A 12,969-nucleotide genomic window follows, 5' to 3' on the forward strand; every position below is an offset into this window, starting at 1 on the left:
CTAGTTACTTGTTTGTTTGTTTTTAATTTATTTTCATTTTGTGTGTGTGTGTATGTTTATGTAAGTTGTGTGTTTGGTGTGTCTGTGTGTGTGGTGTGTCTGTGTGTGTATGTGCAATTGCACATGTGCAAGAGCCATATATATACATATATACACACATATATACATATGTATGTATATATATGCACACACACAAACACACACACACACACCACACACACCACACACACACACACACACCACACGCACACTATGCCCAAGGAGGTCAGAAGAGAGTGTCAGATCCCCTATAGCTGGAGTTATAAGCAGTTTAAGCCATTAGGTGTGGGTGCTAGGAACAGCACTTAGAACTCAGGTATGAAAGAGCAAGAGCTCTTAACTGCACAACCTGTTTTGTCTCTCCTACCCTAATTTGTCTTAGAACCTACCTTTCTCATCCAAGAACATATGCTCTTTGTGGGGTAAAGCCGCACCATTCTGGTTTCTAACACTGGCCCCCCAGAGTCTGAAGTGCTAATGGATCTTGGGCTAAGAAAACAGGGGAATGAGCAGCAGGGGATCTCAGCCTCAATAACTCCCAGGTCAGATGACTCCTTCAGCTTTAGAGACTGCAAAGACCAAACATAAGACACCCACCACCCACCATGGGCTGCTGGGAAGAGATTAACATCTTACAGCTTGGGAAACTGAGTCTTGGGGAGGAGAGAAGCCACACCCACATATAGATGTGACAGTAGAGCTATAAGCTCGTTTGCCCCTCTCCGGGCTCAATTGAAAGACATGGGACCCTTCAGACCCTGTAGGCAGCTCTCAGCACCCTCTTTTGAGATGCAAACAGAGAAGCAAGAAGGAGTCACCAAAGAGACTTGCAGCAAGGTGTGGCACTCACAGCTCCTGGAACCTGCACAATGCTCTCCCTCCAGTTCGGAGCTATGTTGGTCTGGTGGCTGTCATAACACACCATGCTCAGAGATGGTTTGCTTCATTGATAGAGACATCTCCCAAAGCATCCCAGAGGCAGCTTCAAGCCACCCTGGCAATGACTGGCAACACTGGCCATCAAATCTGTAGTGTCGGCGCCTGACAGACTCAGTGACAGGTGCTGTTGGGCTAGACTTCCAGAGGCACATTTATGCCATTTCTTTTCCAGGTGCCCTGAGGTCAGGGCATCAGGATTTCCATCTAAAGGACCTGGCCCTGGAGACTAGGAAAACGTGTACCAGATGGAAACTGAAGCTGTCTCCTCTCCATGGGGCACCACTTCCCACCATGCCCTCTGCACTTGCAGTGTCTAGGTTACAGTTCTAGAAGAGCCACAGGACCAAACATGCAAGGCGTTTCCCACTGGGGAGGCCTGGGCTGTGCATCCTGGGCCATAACCCAGCGTGGACCAGACTTACATAAACCAGGAAGGCTCAGAGTCACCCTCACTCACCCTGCCCCCTAGCTTTGCAAGTATCTTCATATTTCAACAGAAATATATGTGAACTCAGTCTATAGGCCTGGGATGGGGGCAGGCCCTCTCCAGAGGTGGGAGGAGCTTGACAGCACCAGCAAGAGGAAGAGACAATGCTTGGCTTGTGTCCAGAAGCCAGGGAGATCAGCCCACTGGGATTCAAGGGCCAACAAGAGCAGTATAGCCTGTGATGTCAAAATGTGGTCCAGGGCAGTGAGCGCATGAGGGGCTAAGTGGGTGGAGACTCGGCCTGACTTGGGGGGGGATCAGAGGAGGTACCTTTGTGTGAGAATTAGGAGGGAGGAAGACATTTGGATGGTGGTCTGTACTGAAGTACTGGTGGCTTCATAGGAAGGTAAGTAAGAGACCCTAGGTATATTTATGCACTCCCTATCTTTTGCAGTCTGATGCTCTCTTCTACTTTTGGAATCTATCAGCAAAAGTGTCATCCCTACACATTTGACCTTGGGTCTCTGGAGACTGGTGTTATCCAGCCTTGCGTGTTTTATTAGAGTAACACAACATGAACTGGATACTGCACCACGCCGCTCTCTGCTCCGTTTCCACCCGGCCATCGTCGCTATGTTTTGGGGGGTTACTACCCTTAGTCTCTCCCTTCTCCGGATGTGTCTGATAACATTTGGGGCTCGTGCAGATAATCCAAGATAAACTGCTCTCAAGATTCTTGAATTGGATTTCCCCTACAGTGTAAAACTTGTTCTTATTGCCATGTAAGGCAGTGTTCACAGGTTCTGGGTGTTGGGGAACAAATATAACTTTGGGGGCTAACGCTTGCATTTATTTTTTTTTCTTTTACCCACTGAAGTTTCTGCCTGTGTAAGTTGTGCGTGGTGGCATACTTCCATAGTTCTAGCATTCAGGAAGCTATGTGGGAGGATGGTGAATATAGGAATGGCCTGGGCTATGTAGTGCACACTGAGTCCCAGGCCAGCCTGGGCTATATAGTGAATTATAGGCTAACCTGAGCTACAGTGTGAAACTCAGTCTCAAAAATAGGCATATTTGGAGATAGATGGATGGATGGACAGACAGACACACAGACAGACAGGCAGACAGAATAATACTATGTAATAGCTTGGGGCTGTAAAACAAAGCTATTCTCTTTGGTCTTTGACAAACCCATGGCTAGCTTACAACCCTGGGCAGGGAGAGACACTGTGACATTGACATGATAAACATTTAGAGGTTCCAGTCATCCACATTCTGGCTTCTTATCTACTTTTGTAATCACACCATGGACTGGCCTTTGGTAGATGGCTGTGTAGATCTTGGAGCTTAAAGGGGCTAGAATTAAACCCTATTCTTGCCTCAGTTTCCTTATAATGCCAGCTTCCTAACGGAGAATCCATGTGAAAGGGAAAAGAGTAGTAAACCTAGCTTAGTGATGCTGCTGCTGCTGCTGCTGATGATGATGATGATGGTGGGGGGGGTAGTGGTGATGATGATAGTGTGAATGTGGCTATCATCTCTTAGCCCCTAATGGTTACTCCATGTTCTAAAGGCCTTTACTCTTCACACCAGCTCTGTAAGATGGAGCAGTAGAGATTGAGATTTGGGAGATCTATGTGTGGATCAAATGCATAACTGGCTGCCACTTTCTTGGATTTTCTAAAACACATAGTGTGGCAAAGCACCTGTTCCCTGTGATGCACGTTCCGAGCTTGTTTGTCTTCCCTATCACCTGTGAATGCCTTTAGATGAGTCAACCCCTGGTGGTTGATGTATCCCAGGGCTTGGCGCTGTCTGGCAGAGGACTGGCCACTTAAGGATTACTAAATTGGTGAAATGGATAGATGGGTGAGTGGATGAGGATGGATGGAAGGATGGATGGGTGGGTGGATGGATGGAAGGATGGATGGATGAGTGGATGGGTGGGTGGATGGGTGGATGGATGGATGGATGGATGGATGGGTGGATGGGTGGGTGGATGGATGGATGGATGGATGGGTGGATGGATGGATGGATGGATGGGTGGGTGGGTAGATGGATGAAAGGATGGATGGATGGGTGGATGGATGGGTGGATGAGTGGATGGATGGGTGGATGGGTAGATGGGTGGATGGATGGGTGGATGGGTAGATGGATGGGTGGGTGGATGGGTGGATGGGTGGATGGATGGGTGGATGGGTGGATGGATGAAAGGATGGATGGATGGGTGGATGGGTGGATGGATGAAAGGATGGATGGATGGGTGGATGGATGGGTGGATGGGTGGATGGATGGGTGGATGGGTAGATGAATGGGTGGATGGATGGGTGGATGGGTGGATGGATGGGTGGGTGGATGGGTGGATGGGTGGGTGGATGGATGGATGGGTGGATGGGTAGATGGGTGGATGGGTGGATGGATAGGTGGATGGGTGGATGGGTGGATGGATGGGTGGATGGGTGAGTGGGTGAGTGGGTGTATGGATGGGTGGATGGATGGGTGGGTGGGTGGATGGGTGGGTGGGTGGATGGATGGGTGGATGGGTGGATGGGTGGGTGGGTGGATGGATGGGTGGGTGGATGGATGGGTGGGTAGATGGGTGGGTGGATAGATGGGTGGGTGGATGGATAGATGGATGGGTAGATAGATGGGTGATTGGGTGGTTGGGTGAATGGATGGATGGATGATACATGGACTTATGAAAAGATGGATGGATGCACAAATGGCTTTCAGGCTGGATGGGTGCATGGACAAATAAATGGATGAATTAATAGATAGACACATGGTTATATGTATGCATTTATAGTTACATGGGCTGGTGGATGGATGGGTGGAAGGACAAGAAGACAGGCAGATGAACAGATGGACGCCTGGATGAATGGATTCATGGACACATGAACAGACAGACCGATAGACAGATGGATGGATAATACCCTGTCCTAGATAGCGAGGGCCAGGCCGTGTGCCCACTCTTCCCAGCCTGCCTCATCACACACATTCAGTCAGTGCTGGGGAAGGGCCAACACAGTAGCACGGTGACATTTCTCTTTCCTCTGGTGCACATTTCCTCACGTCTAAACATGGGCTGAAAAACATCCAAGCTTTTCATAGTGATTTAGCTTCCAGAAATTTCCAAGCCCTGTCTCTGAAGCAAGCCATAACAGCTGCCTGCGCTGGGTCTCCACAGAGCGCAACACAGCTCAGAATTGCTAATCGCCTCGGGATTGCTGTTACCCAGTGAAAACACAGAGCAGCACCAACCTGTCTTCCCACTAATGCTAATTCTGTGCCCCCCAAAAATGTTGCTAAACATCCTGTTGGCCCATCGCAGATGTTCCTTCCCCCTCTCTGATGGGAGGGATACTGGAAAGCAGGGGCTGAGCACCTTCACAGACTCCCTGTGTCTTTGCAGATAACTGGGGTCAAGCCATTCTCCCAGCACCTGGACTTGTTGGCTATCTGGCCATCCCCCTGTGGGGAGGTTCACACTGGAGTGGAGTGTGATTCTGTACACCTTAGCCAGACTTCAGAGTAAGACCCTTTTCCAAACCAACCAAACTAATAAAAAACAGTTCAGCACAAGGTTTGGAGGGTCACAAGGAAGCCACTCTCCCTGGCATTTAGACCTTTCCTTGCCATGCGAGGGTTGGAACATCAGCACAGGGGGAAGGTGGGCTGTGTGCCTTAAGTCACAAAAACATCACTCCATCAGGTCATTTGTGCCCTTGTGTGAGGAGAGTATTTCCTCCTGGGTTTGCCTTTAAAACCTCTTTACAGAGGCTACATCAGAGGGAAAGGAGGGGAAGAAGGAAGAAGGGAGAAGGGAAGGAGGAAGGAAGGGAGGGAGGGAAGGAGGGAGGGAGGGAATGAAGTAGAAGAGTGAGGAGGAAAAGGAAAGGGAGAAGCTGACCTGGGGTCTGGGGAGGGCAGGCTGGGACCCAGTGAAGCACCTAGGAACTAGGCATCCATTCTCAACTTGTAGGTCTATATCCCCATGGAATCACTTATATCAGGTATTCTGCATATTGGAATTTACATTGCAATTAATAACAGTAGCACAGTTACAGTTATGGAGTAGCGATGACATAATTTTATGGTTGGGGTTATGGTTCCACAACATGAGGAACCGTATTAAAGGATCCCAGCATTAGGGAGGTTGAGGACCACTGGGCCAGATTAATGTCAGAAGCACCAGGCTGAGTGTAGTCAGAAGCAGAGGGCACCTGGCAGAACGTATGTCACGTTGGCAGACTAACAGAGACATAGGAGCAGCAGATCGAGGGAGAAGGGTGGAGATACACACCGGATTGTCCCTAGCAGGTGGACCCTGGGCCTTGACCACGCAAGGTGAGTGCCCGGCCATAGACCTGCTATATCCACAGCCCTTTTTGAAATTACACTTTTAATTTTGAGATAGCTTCCATAAGTTTCCCAGGCTGGCTTTGAACACGTGATCTTCCTGTCTCAGCTTTCCAATTAGCTAGGATAACTGTATTAACATTCCTGGCTCGGGCCAGGGAACTTTTACAATAGAGAGTTGGTACAATCCCCCCCTTACTGTAACAAGTACCTGGCTCATTAAGCTTAAAAAAGGAAAGTTTTACTTTGGCTCCTAGCATCAGAGGTTGTGCAGTTGAGACGTTTGCTTGTGAGCTTGTGGTGAGGAAGGGCATCCTGGTTAAAGGAAGTAGAGTGCTACTTCAGGGTGGCCAGAGTAAAAAGAGAAAGGAGAACTTGGTATAGTAGCTCACACCTATAATGCAACTACTTGGAATGAGGGGAGTTGTGAGGTAGCCTGGCCTACAGAATGAGAAACAAAAGACACGGTGCAAAGGATCATCATCTCCTTCACCTCCTTCCAATCATCCCCTTCAAGGTCACACCTCTATGACCTAACTTCCTCCCAAAGCACCATGCACTGAGGACCAACTCTGTAACAGGACACTCTTGTGAGGCTTAGCCAAGCCATTACTGGTGGATTTGCCTTTTGTAGTTCTTTTTTTTTTAAATATTTTTATTTTCTATATTCATTGTTTACATTCCAAATGATTTCCCCTTTCCCGGATCCCCCCTCCCTATATGTCCCATAAACCTTCTTCTCTCCATCCATTCTCCAATGACCTCCCTCCTTTTTTTCTCTGTCTTTATATTCCCCTCCAATGCTAGATCAATCCTTTCCTTTTGTAGTTCTTAAAGCTGCTTTATCAAGTGAAAATTGGCCTCTTTATTACAGTTGCTGGAAGCTGACTAGTTGGCAGAGGGAAGAATCTTAAATGGGCAAAAACCATTTGCTGGACACCAAAGAGAAGCCAGGAGGGGACTAGATCCATGACTATTCTAGTCACTGTGGAAAAATCAATTAGAGGAAATAAGAATCTCTCTGGGCTCAGTGTTTAAGAAGGGTACAGTCCACCATCACAATGAGCATCTTAGTTTGGTTTTCTGTTGCTGTGATTTAAAAAAAATGACTAAAGTCAACTTGGGAAGGAGAGGGTTTATTTGGCTACTGGTCACAATTCATTACCAAGGGAAGTCAGGGCGAGAACTCCAGGCAGAGACCTGGAGGCAGGAACTGTCGCAGATATGGTGGAGGAGCACTGCTTACAGGCTTGCCCCAAGACTCTCCTCTTACAGCTGAGGCTCACCAGTATAAACGTATCTTTTATTCACCTGATGTAATTATCCTTTCTGAGGCTAACTGTCTCTGTCGGCTAACCTAGACCTAGTCCTGGAAGCTTCTAACCTCCAAACAATCTAATCTAGGCCTAAAATGTTTTCAGTCTCGGAAACTTCCTGCGGAATAAATCCCCTTTCTAGTTCTTTCTGAATTCTGGCGGGCTGGAGATGTTCTGACTCAAAACTCCTCTCCATGCTAACTGACTCAATCTGGTTTGTCTGTCTCGGCCTCCATGAATTGTTCTGCTGGTCCTCAAACTAACTCTAGCAATCTGTTTGAATCTTCTGGCTCCTTCACATTCACTGGCTCATGCTCTCTCTCTCTCTCTCTCTCTCTCTCTCTCTCTCTCTCTCTCTCTCTCTCTCTCTCTCTCTGAAATATGCCACTTTATTATTGCCCTGGCAGAAACCGCCTCTTCCTCTCTCTTCACACTGCCCCTTAAGTAGCTTCCTTTTCCTCTCTCAAGAGCGTTGGGCAGATCCTATTCTGTCAAATCTCCCTGATTTGTCACTTTGTCTGCCACTTAATTAGACATTACTTTCAAACATGGGTGCATCCTTCTACAAACTAATTTTACCTTCATTGTTTGGAATCAAAGATGTGTGCTAAGGGTGTGTCTGTATTCCAGCCAGAGGGATTAAAGGTGTGTGCAAAGGGCTGAGTCACACCACAACTAGAAACGGGTATTTTCGGTAAATAGCACAATCTTGGGGGTTACAGTGTGAGCAAATATCCTGCAACACACCAGCCTAGAGGTGGCACCATGAGCAGTGGACTGGGACCTCCCATATCAATTAGCTGTTAAGAAAATGCTCCCACAGACATGCCTGCAGACCAGTGTAGGCAATTTTGCAGTTGAGGGTTCCACTTCTCAGGCTACTCTAATTTGTGTCAAGTTGACAAAAGCAATGACGGGAGCCACAGTTGCAGGGGCGTGAGGTGACATGCAGCACGGCAGCTGCAATCAGGAAGCAGAAAGAGATGAATCCTGGTGATTCTCTCTCCATTCTCTATTGTGTTCAGTCCAGACCCCAGACTAACGGATGATGGCACCCACGTTCAGGGTAGGTCTTCCATTTTCAGTTCAACTTCCTGAGAACTGACCTTACAGAAATGCACATATCTCCTAATAAATCTAGTCAAGTTGGCAAGGAAGCCTACCCATCACAGAGAGGGATGCCTGGCCCCAGCCACCTGTGTCGCTTCCCTTGCTCTCCTCCACTGTAATCAGATTCAGCAGCAGCAGTCAGGACCCCTGCACACTACACTCCTACAGTATAGGTGAGAAGAGCTACAAGCTCCTAAGAAAAAGTAGATTTTTATCCCTCACTAGATGTGGTCTAGAGGTTGGTCTCATCTCCAGGGTGAATACTATAAGTCTCTGCCCAGAGTCATCTGTCTTCAGATGCAACCGCCTTTTCCATGGGGCTTGGGAGCAGGCTAGAGTAAAGGCAGGGTAAACATACTCTCAGACGGTCACTTCTGTACTGATGCCAGGTAGCCAGACAGCATGCAGAGGGTAAGGACTGTACCTCATTCAAGTCCAGAGGGCCGTCACTCCAGGGCAAACTGGCTCACAGGGGAACATGATGGCTAAGGCGTCTCCTGATTCAGCCTTGAGAAGACACAGCACGCAGTTCCAACCTTTTCTCTTGTGACTGTCTAGGTAACATTTCTGAGTTACAGGACACATAAGTCTTCCAGCCCCTGATGGAAGGGTTGGAGTATGAACTTGAGCTCCTAGCCCTGCACAGGAGCATCACCCTTTCCCAGAGGAAAGTCAAGCCACGTTGATAGCCTCAAAACAAAAGGGATTTCATACCATCTTGGGCCCTCACCTCCCTGACATCTCCTCTGTTTTCCCTTCATCGTGGCCTCAGTTCCTAGATACAGGTCTTTATGCTTTTAATTCGAACTACCTCAGAGCAGAGGTTCCAGAGTTGGAAATGGGTTGGTTGCTTCTCTAAACAAAACATAAGAATAAGAATCTAAGTTACAGAGGGTGAGTTGGGTAAAACTAATGGCACAAACTGTATAGTATGAGGGTCCTCATTTTCCCTTCGGTGTTAACTAGGGGGCTGTGGGGCCCCCAGGTGTGTGTGTGTGTGTGTGTGTGTGTGTGTGTGTGTGTTTAAACACATCTGGGTGCTTCCAAGAAGGCGTCATTTTAGATGAGAGGAACTTTTAAATCAGTAGACCAAGAATCAAGCAGAGAGCTCTGTACAGGCTGGGTGGGCCTCTTCAAATCTGCTGAAGGCCTTAAGAATGATACAGGTTTCCCCAAGAAGGGATCTTCCCACAGTTCTTCCCTGAGCATCCAGCCTTTCTACCTGCCCTGGGGATATTGAACTTGGCAACTTCCACAATCTGAGAAGCTAACTCCTTAAGATGAGTCTGTCTGTCTGTCTATCATGTAATCATCTATCTGTCATCAATTTATCTATCATCTAATTATATATCTTCTATATATCCATCACTTATCAGTCTATCTATCCATCGAGCATCTGTCCCCTATTTAACATCCACCTGTGTGTATATCATCTATCTATTCTATTTCTATCATTGGTTTGGAAATGTATATATAATTCACCTATCATTCTATTAATCACCCTATCTTCTATGTCTATCATATATCATTTATCATTTATCTATCCTCTATAATTTGTTATATGCACATATTTACTCCAGTCTTCTATCACTTATTGCTTAACATTTATCTATATATCTATTTTTAGTTTGCCATTTATGGCTTCAATATATCTAAATAGATATATTTACCTATCTATTACCAATCTATTACCTATCTGTTATCTATGTATGCATTACCTATTCATGCAATCAAGAGTCTATCATCTATAAGTCTACTATTAGCTATTTTATCTATTATCTATCAATTATCTGTTCTATCATCCATCTGCTATATATCCATCTAATTTCTATCTCATCTGTCTATGCATATATATATGTCTATCCATACTATATTTTCCTACCTCTCTATCTATCTATCATTCTATCTATCTATCTATCTATCTATCTATCTATCTATCTATCTATCTCCATCTCTCTGTCTTCCTATCTACCTATTACAATTCTCATTGTTATCCTCTTCTTACTGACTTGAAAGCCCTGATTAATCCCAGTAGAAGGACATGCTGTCCAAAAGGGGCCAGTGGAAGATGTAAATTTCTGCTATAGCATGTAACAGAATCTGTTGTCATAATGACAGCTAATCAACACATGCCTTTCCCTCATCCAGCCTGAAGAGACAGTACAAAGCCACGGGCCCCAGAATGCTCATTTACTTTGAGAGAAATAGATGAGAAGCAGCATTGCAGCTTATCTTGTTCTGACTGTAGCTTGAATGAAGGAGGGGAAATGAGCATCTACACTGCTGTGGGGAAAAGTCTGTGGCTGTTGTCCCCACAGTATCATCTGACTCAAAAACAGGAAGGTCATGTGAGGGTGCTAAGGAGAGTCAGGTGTGGTGTGGATTTTCCCTGCAAAGTCAGTGGTCAATGAAGGGAAGGGCCAATCCTTGCTTCCTAAAGAGCTGAGGGAGAGTCCACAGAAAGTCATTTTCTGTTGTTTTAAACATGGGCATGTTGGCCCAGTCCAAAGCTTCCTGACGAGAGAATAAGAGGTCACCATGCTTACTGAAGGATCTGCTGTCTCCTGGGGCAAGCCTTGTCATCCTTCGTGCTTTCTGCTCCCAGCAGGGAGAAACAGGAAGGCGGGGGAGGGGTCGATATGAGTGCCTTCAATGCTCCTTTCTAATAAAGAGCCATATATTTGTCCTGAACAGTCATTTTTTTCCCTCAGCACTAAAGTAATACCAGGACTCTCATTGCTCCCAAAACTGCTGACTAAAATCTTCCAACAATGTGTCTCCCTGGCATTCCTTAACCCTATTGATGATAATAAAGTCTCATAAATCTAGGGAAATCTTTAATTATGCCTTCAGAACATGACGCTATGATGGTGACACAGTTGTAAAGGGCACATTCAAAATTAGCTCTGTGTATACTTTATGAATATGGAAAAGAGTAACGGTGGCTATAGTTAAGGCTGAGAGACAAAAAAAAAATCATGTATTTGTGCTTATTGTTACTACCGTCCTTCTACTGATTCCTTTTTTAAAAAAAATTGTTAGAAGACTCTGCAATTTTATTAAAATCCACAGCCTCAGCTCTGCAAGTGACGAAACAGCAAGCTGAAACAGAGAAAGTACCCTTTGACCTACAAGTTAGTTCTTTGTATTAAGTATGTGTGTATGTATGTATGCATACATGTATGTGTGAGTGGATGTGCATGCATATGGTAGCATGAAATAACCAAGAGGGAGTGAAGACTGTACAGTTGAGGAGGCCTTGTAGAAACCCCAGAGGCTTCCTCTCCAGTGATTCTGGGATTCCAACCCCTTCTTCTCCTACTCCTCCATTTGCTAAGTATCCCCTATCTTCACAATTTATTTTTATCTTCAGTCAGTGCATATATTTTTACTTGTATGAATTATGTGGAGACCGTTCTTCTATTTTGCTAATTAAATTGCATCTTTCTCTCAAAACTCAATGGGTAAGCCAGTCAGTAATGGGAGTAAGGAGGGAGTAAGCATTGCCCAGAGCTCTGCTGATTTCTGGGTACCATCAGAGGCATTTGAGATGGAGCAACTGGGAGATGAAGAGGGCTGTGCCACTCACGTTTATCACAGCCCTGATGGATGTCAGTCTGTGTGCCCACAAACACCAACTGAGGGTAACCATGTTCAGCAAAACGTCATGTGACAGGAAAGGTCAGACATGTTCTGTTGCCTTTTAATAAAGTTTTTCAAATCCTTAAGGAAGACTCCTCACTGAGAGTCTCCATGCTCACCCCATGTTGAGCCTCAGGATACATTCTTTTGACATGGGGTCACCTTCTCCAGCCTTTGGATGGAGTTCAAAGTCAAAGAGAAAGCTCTTAAGATGGTAAACATGAGCCCAGTGTGGTGCCATGGCACTCAAGAGCCTGAGGCAAGAGGGTCCAGTGTTCATGGCCAACCTGGGCTATGCTGTGAGGTCAAGGCTAATGTGAGTTATAGACTGAGGCAGTGTCCCAGAGTAACCCCATTTAAAACTTTAAAATATTAATTACATTATGTTGCATGTATTTATTAGAACTTTTACCCATTAGGCATCTTCTTTCGCAGTGCTAGGGATGGAACCCAGGGAAAGTATACTAACTAGACAAGTGCCCTACCACTGGAACACACCCCAGTCCCTCATTACTGGTTTCTAGACAAGTCTAAGTATTTGTTTGCTTAGAGTTTAGATTTAAACAAACAAACAAACAAAAAACAGACTCTCGTGCAGCTTAGCCTGGCCTCAAAGCTTCTGATTTCCTTGCCTGCTGCTGGAACTGGCCACCAAGCCCAGGTAAGGTTCCTTCTAGATTTAGCAGCAGTAAGTAACGTGGTCATGGCCATTTGTGCACAAGTCTTTCCAGTGTATGCACTTTAGTTTCTCTTGAGTGGACTTGCCAGCACCAGGGGTAGATGTGTGGCCCATTCTATGCAAAGTTGCCAAACTGCCTTCCAATTGGCTGCGTCTGTGTTTGTCTGACCAGCAATGTGAGCAATCTCTGCCATCCACTCAGTCCACACATGACCTGGAACAGCCAGGCTTTTCAGTTGTGAGCCTGAGTAAGGATGCCCAGCTCCCAGGGTGTGACTTCCCTTCCCAGCCTCCCGGTACTCACAGACATGGATCACATTTTAATGTGTCCATTAGGCATTCAGACATCTTCCTTTCTGCATGATCTAGATTTAACTCTCTGCCTTTCTCCCTTCCTCACTCTCTTCCCCTCACTTCCTCCCTCCTTCCCTTCCTTCATGTCTTCCTTTTCTCCTTCC

This window comes from Apodemus sylvaticus, chromosome 1, assembly GCF_947179515.1.
Source record: "Apodemus sylvaticus chromosome 1, mApoSyl1.1, whole genome shotgun sequence".
Taxonomy (NCBI): Eukaryota; Metazoa; Chordata; class Mammalia; order Rodentia; family Muridae; genus Apodemus; species Apodemus sylvaticus.